The sequence below is a fragment of the Malania oleifera genome, chromosome 4 (assembly GCF_029873635.1).
Source record: "Malania oleifera isolate guangnan ecotype guangnan chromosome 4, ASM2987363v1, whole genome shotgun sequence".
Lineage (NCBI taxonomy): Eukaryota > Viridiplantae > Streptophyta > Magnoliopsida > Santalales > Ximeniaceae > Malania > Malania oleifera.
In genome coordinates, this window is record NC_080420.1 from 1,039,507 (window position 1) to 1,053,863 (window position 14,357).

Sequence of the window (14,357 nt, forward strand, 5' to 3'; positions counted from 1 at the left end):
GATCCCAAAAACCAATGACTTGCTCAAACAAATCCTGCCTCAAGTCTTCCTAAAATTTCCTTGCTTTTGTCTCCTCGTCTAGTGCCAAGTGTGGGGCAAAACGAGACAACCCAATAAACCGTGCGGCATACTGTGATACTGTCATCTGCCCCTGAGCTAAATGTAGAAATTTCGCTACCTTCACACTCCGAACGATAGTAGAGAAATATCGCTCGAAGAACAGCTCCTTGAATCGAATCCATGTCACTGGCACGGGATCAGGCCTATGTTCCTCAATCAATCGCACTAATCTCCACAGCACTTTGCCTCTCCTGTCAGTTTAAATGATGCAAATGATACATTATGCTCGTCAGTACATGCAAACACCACCAAAATCTCCTCAATATCCTTAACCCAATTTTCAACCGCAACTGGGTTAGCTCCTCCAACAAAAGAAGGAGGCTTCATCCGTGTAAACTGCTCAATTGTGTAGTCACACTCTCCTGCGCTTCTAGCCATCTTAGCCATCACTTGCTGGGTGATGCTAAGCAACATTGCATCTATATCTCCACCTCCTATACTGGACTGTCCTGCTCTTTCACCTCTAGCATTCGTACCACTACTCCTAAGATCAATCCTTAAAATACATAGAACACTATTTAAGGATCCTATCTCCCATACAAATCTAATTTATTACATTCAACTAAAATCTCATATTCTCTATTAACTATCACCCCTGTTCCTGACCCAAAATCTAATCCTGCAACCTAGACATATGACTTGTCAATAGTTTACTATGACTTTCTTGAAATTGTCACCCTAGGAAAAATACAAAAATCACCATGAAAATCCTGTATCCAGATCACAGAACAAAACCTCAAATCATTTTCCTATATTCTGGTATTGTTTCCACTGCATTCTAGGGTCTACAGAACTTAACAACCTAGGCTCTGATACCAAACTGTAACGCCCTGCTACTTATATATTTATTTTTATTTTTATTTTTTTCCTTAATATATATAAAACATGTGCCAATCTGCCTATAATATTATTGAAGACACCTCAGGCCCAACGAAACACTGAGGAAACTCTATACACAATACATTCCTAAGCAGCGGTAAACATGAAACTGTAAACAACTATATACAATACCAGAAATCTAGGGAAAAATCCTAAAAATGTATATCACAAAATACCTAGTGACATCATCAAAATTTTGGGATCTACCCCAAACAACTGACCCCACAGAAACACTTACCCTTCCAGAAAGGGCAGCGCAAGAAATCCTCTACCCACGAGCCTGATCCGCTTGCCTAGCTGGATCACCTGAAAAATGGTAAGTCATTAGGATGAGACAATGCTCAGTAAGAGGAAAGATGCTATTACTAGTGTGTGGCGACTGAGTTACACATTTAATATACAGATATAATACTGATACTGTAAAACAGGTAGGCTAGAATACCATACATATCACATTTATTAGAATTTAAAATACAACTGTCTATTTGAGTTTCCTAATCACACATACTTCTAATAATATAATAATATTGTTGTTGCATGGTATATTTGTATATATCTAAGAACATCTGTGATAATACCTTGAGATCTGAATGTCATGATTTAACCCCTCATGATAGGGTTGTGCGGCCCATAGGCGGGACTTACTCTGGTTGACTTACTCTATCAACCATCTAGCCCATTGCAGTCTCTCCGAGCAAACTCCAAGTCTATCTCATCTAATCGCCACCTCAACCCAGCTTCCTAGGGAGACTACAATCTCTCTTGGTGCGGTTAGACAGAATCCACATACTATCTGAGATATGTGGTTGCACTCTATCTGAAATAGCATCGGTACCGTGCTCTATTGTCTGAATCTAATTGAAAATTTCCTCAGGGATCTGATACTATGTAATACTAATATATATATATATATATATATTTATTTATTTATCTTACTATTTTATCATGATTTCAAATAATCATAACATTGTAAATCTGATCTAAAATACTATAATATCTGACTAAAATATCTGTAATATCTTATTGAAATTTCTAATTGAAAAATCTGTAATGTTAGTGTTATGATTTTTAGAAATCATATCATTCTGAAAAATAGTATAAATCATATTTTCTGCTAATATACCGTATAACATGATATCTGAAAAGTTGTATAAACACCATACTAAATTGTAATAAACTCATGCCACACAATTGAGTAATTAAAATCTCATGCTCTATGTAACGACCCGAATAAAAATGGTATTTAAATAATAAAAGGAAGGGGAAATGGAAGCCGGAAATAGAAGGAAGCAGTCGACTTCGTCAACGAATATAGGGGACTCGTCAACGAAGAAATACCGAAAGGGGGTTTGAGCTGACTGAATTTCGTCGACGAAATTAATAAAGAATTCATCGATGAAGGACGGGCTCATCAACGAAATCCCCTGTTCTATAAATATGAAAATTCGAATTTTAAGCTTCTCTAAGAAGCTAACTCTCTCTCTCCTCTTCGGTTCTCCCTCTTTCTTTCACCGATTTCGAGCCAAATTTACGCCGAATCGACAATCCAAAGTCACCACGATGCTCCTGGGGAAGTTCTCTACAAATCTGTTGGAGCGGATCGTTGGTGAAAGCAAGTTGGAAATCATTCCTAAGTCTTTTTAAGCCAAATTTGGAGTTGTGACAGTTATGGAAAGTGTTATTCGCTTAGAAATACTAAAGTTTAATACTGAGAGTTTTCATTTTTAGGGGTGTTGAGTTGAGAACCTTGCGGGTGCGGGGAAGATTTTCTTAGGGGCTTTTCAGGAATCAGGTAAGGGGATAAACTAAGTTAGTTTTGTTTTGAGAAAATGCATGTATTTATATATATATATATATATATATATAGCATCTGGTTTCAGGAAAAATAAATATATATATATATATATATGATTTATATTTGGAAAATACTGTGAAAATGATCGTATGTTGAATATGTGAAAATCTATTAGTGTGGCATGAGTATAAAATGTTTTGAGATACTATTTCTGAAAAATGTGTTTATGATATGGATTTTTATGATGAAAAACCGGCGTATGGGCCAAGATTTTTATATGATTTTTCGGCGTACGGGCCGTGTTATGTGACTGTGATTTGCCAGCGTACGGGCTGTGCTATGTTTTACCGGCGTACGGGCCGTGCTATGTGGCTGTGATTTGCCAGCGTACGTGTAAAGACCTACCTAGTTATCTGATTCTTTTTTTTTATATATCAACACTGTAATAATTATCATACTCTGATACCATAACATTATCCTAAGCAGGGAGAAGTATAATACAAATAAACATTTCCATACATAATAATATACCATACTGTACAATACCAGAGTGCTATCATGTTACCCAAAAAAATATATACATGAGTTACTAAATCCCTAAAATTGCCCTCAGCTAGTTAGGGCAAATACAAAAAAACCCTCCACTGTACTCACTTTGCTGTCAGGACACTACAGACGCCTCTCTACCTGCGAGCCTGATCTGCTCGCCTATCTGGATCACCTGAAAAATGTTAAATCAACTGAGATGAGCCAACGCTCAGTAAGGCGATATATGCTATTACTAGTGTGTGGCAAGTGAGTCATCATATCATAAAAATCCGTTTCCATATAATCATGTACATCTGGATCTATAAATACAGTATAAATCATGATATTCATTACCAATTTCATGTCATTTAACACATCTGTATTTAAGTTAATATTCAAAATACTTCTAACATACCTAAGTAATTCCCTTGTCTCTGTAAATCATAATATACATAATAATAACTGTAAAACTTCCCCTGTGGATATCTGTATGTCATGATTTAACCCCTCATGACAGGGTTGTGCGGCCCGTAGGCGGGATCTACACTGGCTGGCCGACCAGGTAAATCACTATACTCCCTCGGTCGATCTGCCCACCTCAACCCATATCTGATGGGGAGCCTGTCCACGTCAAGGGCACTATACGATCGACCTACAACCTATTATCTGGTTGCACTTTGTAAACTGTATATTGCATGTAGCTACGGTACCGTGCTCTGTAAACTGTATGGTCCAACAGGGTCTGATACTATATACATAATCCTATATACTCTTTCACTGTTTTCATCATGTTTTCAAAATTACCATAACGCTTGCTTTCTGTACTGTAGATACTGTAACTGTAGCATCTCGATGCTACATCTGTATAATTGTCTATATATATACTTTGTAAATGCTCTGTCTGTATACTCTATATGTTATGGTAATAGAAAACATGGCATGCTTTAAATTCTGTAAATCATAGTACTGGAATTACGTAATCATAATACTGTATCCGTAATTCGTATAATCATGATAATAAAATCCGTAAAATCATGGTATTGTAATTCACATGATCATAGCACTGAAATACATAAAATCACGAAACTACAGTTCATAAAACATACTCTCTTATTACATACATATACTCAAGCCACAACATATTGTAATACATAATTTTCGTAAATAAATACACTGCATAATTTTTAGAAATTTCCTAGCATAGCATATATCCCTTACCTTATCTCTGAAAAGCTCCTACTGTACTCTAACCCGATACCCACAGGGCTTCCTACAAAACACCCTGAAACCAATATTTTCCAAAACTAAAAATCAATATTTTTCCGTCTATAACATTTTCTTTAACTGCCACAAGGCCAAAAGGAGACTAAAAGGCTTTATCCTGAATTTGGGATGATTTCCAACTCTGATTTCCCGACGATTCGTTCTGGTAGATGCGTAGAGAACTCCGCCAGGAGCGTCGTGGTAGCTTCAGATCATTGATCCGGAGACTGGTGGGGCCGAAAAACAAGAGAGAAGGGAGAGAGAGAGTCGTAGGAGAGAGAGAGAGATAGGAGAGAGAGAGCGGCGAGAGAATGAATAAAAATCCCGTCTTTCCACTATTTATACAGCTCAGCTCATTGACGAGACACGTCACCTCGTCGACGAGTTCTTCATTAAATTCGTCGACGAAGCCCTATGTTCTTCGACGAAATTCTGAAGGCCTTCTTCAACAAAACCCTGTGTTCATCGACGAAGCTTGGCAATTTCCTGTATTTTTGATTATTTAACATTATCTCCAAAATGCAATGTTGTAGACGAAGTCTACAACCTCCTTCTATTTTAGTATCTATTTTCTCTCCCTCTTATTATTATTAACATGCTATTATTCGAGTCACTACAGTACGGGCTGTGCTATGATTTTCCGGCATACAGGCTGAGCTGTGATAAAATATGTAATACCGGCGTATAGGCCGATGATTTTCAGGATATATGCATATGTAAAAAATGATATGATTGATTTGATAATTAATGATATGAGATATCCATGTATCACGATTTTAGTATATGTATATGATATCAGAACCTGGTTGGCTTGGTCTAGGCTAGCACTCGCACGGTACCGTTGCTATGTGTCCATGGTCTTCGTGATTAAGATATTTGTGTTAACGCCGCTATACGGAGTGGTGTGAGATTGGATGGTCGATGTGGCTTTTAAGAAGTGTGTGTGATCGCCCCTGGTGTACGGACCAGGTCAGGCAGACCCATCGGACTTACAGACTATATGTTTGTGTTGATTAAGGTGTAATCCCAAGAGGGGGGGTGAATTGGGTATTTAAAAAATTCTAAGGCACTTAGTTACCTCTTACACCCTTCTTATAAATTTACCAATAAATTGTTGTTACTCAATTACTTAAGTGCAAGACTATCCTATCTATGCATGCAATATACACAAATTAAATGCAATGCTGAAAATAAAGAGTGAAGGGAAGAGAGAAGACAAACACGATTCAGCCGACTTGGCCTACGTCCTCGCCTTGAGCAATCACTCAAGGATTCACTAAAACCCTACTCCTTAAAGTGGGACGAAGCTTCTCGTACAATCCGCTGCTTACAAGAGGCACAACTTCCTCTTACTCCACTACTTATAAGAGATACAACTCTCTCCTTACACACCAGTTCACACCCCGAACCATGTATACAATAAAATCTGGAAAATACACTCAAAACAATGCTTCTAACAAAAGCTTATAAGTACAATTCAAATTCCTAGCACATTAACATATGATATAACTTGAAGCTCATGAATGTATGAAAAACGATACAATCGTTTGATGTATGATATGTGTCAACACACAAATTCGTATTTAATCAAAACTCCCAAGTAAAAATATATTTGAAATGCCTTGGAGTTAACTAGGGTTCTTGGTTCACTTTGTAAAGATGCAAAAGTATGTTTGAAGTGAACTCGTTAACAAAATCTTTGTCTTGAATACAAACTCAATCAAAATCACAAAACTTTATTTCATGTATTCAATCACAAACTGAGAATATTAATTTTCAGAAAATATCCCTCAATTAAATGTATAGTTGTAAGTACCGAGGATATTTAATCAAGTAGTAATATAACTAAAATATATATCCTTTAGAAAATACACACTTGAATCAAAAAATCAATCAAGCAAGTTAAATAAGTTTTCTCAAGTAATTATCTTCTCAAAAATATATTTTATATGAATAGGCACACTCAAGATCAAAACTTTTTAATACTTAGTCAAGAACAAGCAATGAGATGAGATGAAAAGTCACAACACTAATAACTTGAAAGATCAAACCTCAATACTAGATTGAAGTCCAGTAGAGTAAACAAGTTCTCTTTGAAAATCTGATTTGATTTGCCCAAACTTGAAGATTTTAGATTGATGTATAGGCAATCGTATAACACTTTTCAATGATCTTGCAACAAGGTGTGTTCTTTTCTTTCTTGTGTGTCTAACTTGTGTTCTAGGGTTTAGATATTCATAATATATAGTATATTACCTTTAGGATTAATCTCAACCGTTGGATTAATAAGATAGCTCGCGAGTCTTTTTAATAAAAAAATTGATTTTTAGGCTTTCTCGCTAGTTCAGGCAATCGAACTCGACTTCAGGCTCCTGAAGTGGCAACTTCAGCCTCCTGAGGTTCCAGGGTCAGGCGATCGAGGTACCTCTGCCAGGTTCTGTCTTTCCCATTTAATTCTTTAGGCTATTGAACTTAATCTTCAGGCTACCGAATAAATTCTTCAGGCGCCTGAGGTTAACTTCAAGCTACCGAAGTCCCCTCTTTTTTTTTTTATTTTCTTTTTCTAATTAAAAAAAATGTTTTGCTCTTTTTCTTGGGCCTTTTATAAAACATGTATTTCATAATTTTCCAAACATTTCTAGGTCCATGAAGATTCCCTAATGATGTACATGAAATGCATGAATCCTAACAATCATTCTAAGTTATGAGCCTCAAATTAAATCATACGAAAATGTAAGTACATGAGATCTAAATACCCATTCCCAAAATGTTCTTGAACTTTGCCGCTTGCATCTTGATTCTCATACTCTTTGAGTTTCATGGTGCTTTCTAAAATGTATAAGCTTTTCTTTATGGTGTCCATGACTCGTTATCTTTCCGTGCATGCTCAGTGTAAGTCTTGTTCACAAACTCAATGCACAGATCAAATATAAAGTGATTTGTCATTATCAAAACAGGATTGGACTCGTAGAGTCAATAGTTTGACTTGGTAGTGGTCGACCAACCATTGTCAGGTCCCGCCTTTGGGCCACACAACCCAGTCATGTGGGGGTAATACATAACAACAGCCAGCTAACCTACCAGGATTGTTTTTATGGTATTATTATTGTATGAGATGAGATATGTGTATGAAAATGCAGTATGTTCTGCCATGTGTTGATATATATATGTTTTCCCATATTTGACAAAACAGTATTGAATATGTTATGTATGGTATATGTAGAACACTGAATACTCATGTTGCCACACACTGGTATTAGTTTATTTCCCTTATTGAGAGGTGTCTCACCCCTAAATTTCATAAACTTTTCAGGAGCTCCTGATAGGAGAGCGGGAAAAGCCCCACTGACCTAGTGCTGATTATCTGCCCTTTTTGAAGGATAAGTTTTTTGTAGGGATAGTTAGATTTTGTGGGGTATGTCTCTAGATTTTATTTTTGAGATGTATATATGGAAATACAGTGGATATAGTAACTCTAGTATATTGTGATATATGGTATTTAAATGCACATGATTGTATGTTTTCTGCTGCTTAGGCTTCTGCTGTATGTTCTGATGTATCCCTGGTACCCACGGGTCCAGGTGGATGGTGACCTACTGAGCTGGAATGTATAACGTTGATATTATTATAATATATATGTGTGTGTGTGTGTGTGTGGAAAATGAGCAGGTATATATATAAGCTTATTAATCAGTTATTTCCAGAATATTATTATTATTATTTTACAGTAGGATTACAGAATTAGAGTGTCACGACCTACTCATTTTCCACACACACACACACACACACACACACACACACACACACACACACATATATATATATATATATATATATGTATATTATAATAATATCAACGTTATACATTCCAGCTCAGCAGGTCACCATCCACCTGGACCCGTGGGTACCAGGGATACATCAGAACATACAGCAGAAGCCTAAGCAGCAGAAAACATACAATCATGTGCATTTAAATACCATAATATATATATATATATATATATATATATATATAAACACAACCTTCTGATATAGTTTTTAAAATTCCTAACATAGCATATTTCTATTACCTGATTACTGAAAAACTCCTACTGTGTCTGGTCCTACACCCGCAGGGTTCCCGGCTCAACACCCTGAAAACAATATTTTTCAGAACAAAATTTCAGTATTTCTCCATGTACTACATTTCTTATAACTATGGAAAAACCAAATATTGAATAAAAAGTCTTACCTTTAATTTGGGATGAAATCCAAGGTAACCCCACTAATGATCCACTCCATCAGACTTTAAGAGAACTTTCCCATGAGTGTCGTGGTGACCTCGGATCATCGAACCGACCAGAATTCGGCCCGAAATCTTAAAGAGAAGGGGGAAGGGACGAATAGAAGAGAGAGAGAGAGAGAGAGAGAGAGAGAGAGAGAGAGAGAGAGAGAGGAGGGTTTGCGCGTTAAAATCCTGTAGAAAAATCGAGTTTAGGCTATTTATACACTGACCTTTGTTCATGAGACACGTCACTTCGTCAATGAGGTCAAGAGGGAAGTTCGTCGACGAATGCTTACTCCTCGTCAACGAAATTCAAAACTGAAATATAACCTCTCGGTATCTTCTCGTCGACAAGACACGTGTCTCCGTCGACGAACCCCTCAAGTGTGCTTGTCGACAAACTCCCTGTGTTCGTCAACGAGACCCTGTTTAAATTCTTTCTTTTCTCTCCTCCTCTTATTATTAAATTATGATAATTATTTGAGTCTCTATGTGAGTAGTTTGACAAGAGTCCTTGAGTTTGTAAACTACTAGAAAATTTTGGGTTGCCACGATTTCTATAGGAATTTTGTTGGAGCTGATTGTTGTTGTTCCCTAGGTAGCCATTATTGTTTCCTTTGAATCGAGATTGATTTGGAAAGGAATTGAAGGTGTCGTTTCTGCCTTTCTTGCTATGTTGCTTTTGTGAATATTGGGCAGTGATGTGAGAGTCTATTGAGTGTAATTGCTTGAGGCTCGTTTCATAATCCATGATTTTTTCTACTAATTCTTCAAAGGATATGGGTAATTCTCTTGCATGTAAGGTAGCTTTGAGTTCTTTGTAATCATCGGTGAGACCATTGAGCGTATGTACCACTATTTCTCCATCACTCATATTGTGCCCAATTATAACAAGATCATCAATAATGGTTTCGTTGACAAGACACGTCACTTCGTCGACGAGACCAAATAGAAAGTTCGTCGACGAACACTTATTTAACATCGACGAATTTCAAACTCTAAAATAACCCCTTTCGGTAATTTCTCGTTGACGAGACATGTTTCCTCGTCGACGATCCCAATAAGCCGTTTCGTCAACGAAAGCTTGGTGTTTGTTGACAAGAACCTGCAGAGACCCTCTTTAAAATTTCCTTTTCTTCTCATTTATTTTATTATTTAATCGCTATATTTTACTGCATCTCTACACATAGGGCCCACTGTATAGGTCTCTAGGAAGGGAGTATTTAATGGATGGGTTGAATTATTGTATTGGAAGTGGGACTGGAATTGTTGAAATGGAAGTGGGGCTTGAATTGATAAATTGGAGATGCAGGAAAGTATTTAATATATGGATTGGTGTCAAGAGAAATATTTCATTGGAAGTGGGGCTTGAATTATTGAATTGGAGATGCAGAAGAATATTTAGTTGGACAGTGGTGTCAGGAGAGATGTTTTATTGGACCTTGAAATGTTGAATTTGATATGAGGGCTGCGCTACACAGCTGTGGCAGAGAGTTGCCGAGGAAGACGCCGCAGGTGTTGTTGTTGCAGCCGGGGCGGGGGGCGGAGAAGCAGTCGTCGCCGCAGTTGTTGGCTCTGGCGAGGGAGCACTGGTTGGAGTGACAACGAGCAGGGTGGTAGGAGGAAGAGACGTAGTTTTGGTCGACCCAGAGGAACCCGCCGCCGAGATCAAAGATGAGAGACAAACCGCGAATTTTCTATGGAAGCTGAAGACGGAAGCAAGATGGGAGGGAAGTGCAGGAGCACCCGAAATAGAATATGGCGCCGGCAAGGAGAAATTTCACGGTGTAGATTCGTCGGCGGAGAGGTCGCAGAGACTTGTCGATTTCAGGAATCGGCGGGCTCTGATAGCCGAAGAGAATTATTAATTTTGTATATTTTCTTCTTAATAATCCATTGCTATACATGCCATTTTATACATAATCAATGATGAACGTGGGAGCTCTACACTATGAATTCGGAGTAATTTCAACCAAGGTTCACGGAGATAATGAAGGATTGACAAGTAGAGTGATTGATGACTTGATTGGAGGAGCAGTGGTAAGTATTGACTTATCATATTTAAGGTGTAACTTAAGTTGATTAAACAAGGTGTTAATAAAGAGCTTGTAATCCATGAGTAGAGCAAGAAAATAAAGGAGGATAACTTCGACAAATTATATAAGGAACCTCTTCCTTCACGTGCCCATGTGTCTGTATTTTAAATATAAGACATTTGACAAAATTGATTTTATATTTATTAATATCAAACATGTAAAGTAGAGAATTCATTTTTTAATATGTGTATACCCCCCTATATAATTTCTCGATAATTTCTACGACTCCTCTAAATTGAAGGCAAAGCCAAAAGTAATGTTCTATTATATATAAAAAGAGAATTTATGAGAAGAAGATAAGGCTTCTCATAACTATACTATGCTCTTTTGTCCATTTATTCACACTTTCGCACCCTTAACTTTAGTATCGGAAAAAGTTCTTAAAGGTCATCAAGGGTCTCTCAAGCCTTTTTTTGGTTACGTGATCATCGCATATTGCAAACACAAGGGTCGAATTAATTTGTGTATATCAAACATGCACTTGTTATAATTTTTTATACAAACTTTAAAAAATAAAAAGTAAGATGAGATTTTTATAATTATTTGAAAAGTTAAAAATTAGAAAACAAATATTCTTTATAAAGTAGTAATAAATGCACATGCTCTTAAATATGATGCCTTTGATGGAGATTGATCCGACGTTGGGTGGTGCTTGCACACTGGCTTTGGCACGCATTGTACTCCATTGGATCATCCCCAATTGAGGTGCTCTATCACTTTCACATTTTGCAGCTTTTACACGTTTCCTACTTTCCTACTTATTTATCTTTCTACGTGGCATATTGTGCATAATATTTTTTTTTTAAATGGACAACTCACAAATGCTTACGCTCATATCACATTATTATTATTATTATTATTATTATATTCAAAAATATCCTTAGATATTATTAAAATTTATTTATAATATCCTTAGATATTATTATTATTATTATATTGATTTCTTTCTAAATCCCAAACTTGGAATTTATGTTTCTAAATATAACTTCTTTGAATTGTAAAAAAATAAGGAGTAATTTTTTTAATGCATTTCCTTTTACATATATATATATATATATAATTTTACTAAAAATGAGCAAGGCTTTAATTATTATGCTTGACATGGAATATATAGCAGCATAATGAATGATATAAAATAATTTATATTATTTTGAAAATTATTAAATTTATAATATGACCGTTATGTTCTTAACAATAAAAAAATTTCTGAACCAAACATAATATTATTTTTTGGTGAAAATGTATATTATCAATTTTTTTTAAAAAAATTATATTTTAATGCATCTGAATCGTACGAGTACATTTTTTAAAATTACTTGTGTGCGTGTGTTTGTGATGTGATGTGTCTAAATTCGTCCAGAGATTCAATTAATGCACCTCATTAATGAATCTAACCTCCAGTCCGCTCCTCTATTAAAATCTTACCCCACTAATTAAAAAATATATATAGTTAAACATGATTGGAGAAGGAGCGGCAAGCTTTTGGTAAAACCAAAAATCTAAAATAAACATATCTTAAAAATTATATGAATTATGGAGTCATTGTCATCGTAATAATGTACTTGATTTCTATTAATTTAAGTTGTAAAACAAAAATAAAAAATCAGTCATCTTTGTCACTACTAATATTCAAATTTAAAATTGATGCGTAAGAAATAAATAATCTATCATCACAACTAGACCTGACAAAATAGATAAAAATTCGTTAATCCGACCCGCATCTGACCTGTTTTAACCGACTCATAATCAATTGCTTGCTAAATGAGTCGAATATGGTTTTCAATTTTCATATCCGCCTCCTTAGCGGGATGAGTCGATTTTATTCGGCGGATATCCACCAAACCGCTTAAAAATTCATTACTAATTAACCCAACCCAAGAAGTGCCCATAGCCCACTGCCCAACTATGGAAAGCCCAGTGCCCCAACATTGTCCACATGGCCCATTAGGCATTATTTATGCTAGGTCTTCACAGTGGAGTCCCACTCCAAGGCCAGCCCTATTCGATTCAAGCCCTAGCCCTAATGCCCACGGATCCCCCGACCTCCCTCTTCTCTCACTACCACGGCATCACCAGATTCCCAGCCAAGCCTCCCCCCTTCTGCTACAACTCCAACACCAGCGCCACACTGCTGCACTCCAGGAGCACCAGTCTCTCCTTCACGCCCCTGACTCCCAGCAGCAGTGGCAGTAGCTCCAGCGTCCCTGCTCTGCCTTGCCCATCTCCGGTTAACCGAAAGTCACATAGTGCCCGGCATTCTCCATCTCGTCGTCCATCCTCGTTGTCATCACGGCCAGCAGCAGCGACGGTAGCACCCACTGCCTCACGACCATCGTCACCTCCTGCGGTTTCGACCCCCGTTCACGCCATCACCACCGTCTCGCAGTAGCAGAGCACCTCATTTGCAGCACCGACATCTAACACTCAGACATCCGCCGTTCAAAAGCTCTCCTCTCTCTAGCGTTATTTCAAGATCCCTGCTCCGACTACTTTCCCCATATTTCGATTGTCGTCACCTTCTTCATAAAGGTAAATTTTTTTATGTGATTATTAGGATGTATTTTAATTGTTATTATATATTTAGATTTATTATGATTTATTATTATTCTATAGTGTTTCTATTATCATTATGGGTTATTATTCTATATAATATATGTAGTGTCTTGGTTTACTAGTTTCATTATTTTATATTGTTATGTAATATTATAGTCTTATGTGTTTTCTTTATTTATTTATTATGTATATATTTTATCATTGGTTATATGGTTGTTATTATCATATGATATTATCTTTGTAGGTTTATTGTATGCTTATTAGCATATTTGTGTGTAGTTCATGGATGTGGGAATATCATTATTATATTCATTGCGTCATATTTATTAAGAATGTTCTTTTCTTGGTATTATGTGCATTGATTTTTGGGGGTTCTTTTTTGCATATGGTATATTTAAGGGTTTTTATTCATGTTTAAATTTATTGTACATATTAAATAATATTATTATTGTTGGGTTTTATTATTGTAACATTTGTTTTAACATTTAATATCCATACTAAAAAAGTCAATATACAAACTAATCGCAAGTTATCGTATATAACTTAATATATTATGACACAAAATAAATTATTAATAAAATTATATTTGAGAATGGCGGATTATCTGCCCATCCGTCATGAATATTTCGACCCGAAACCACTTAATCCACCACTTAAACGAGTCAAATATGGATTATAATTTTTTCGCCCAATAATCCACCTTATCCGTCATGGATTATCCGACCCGATTCGCTTTACCAGGTATAATCACAACTATATGCCTTCTCATATTAAAAGTAATCTTAAGTTCTTAATACTAATTTTTTATCGTTTTAAATAGTAATGCTATAATTAATAATACTAATTTTTTAAAATTTTT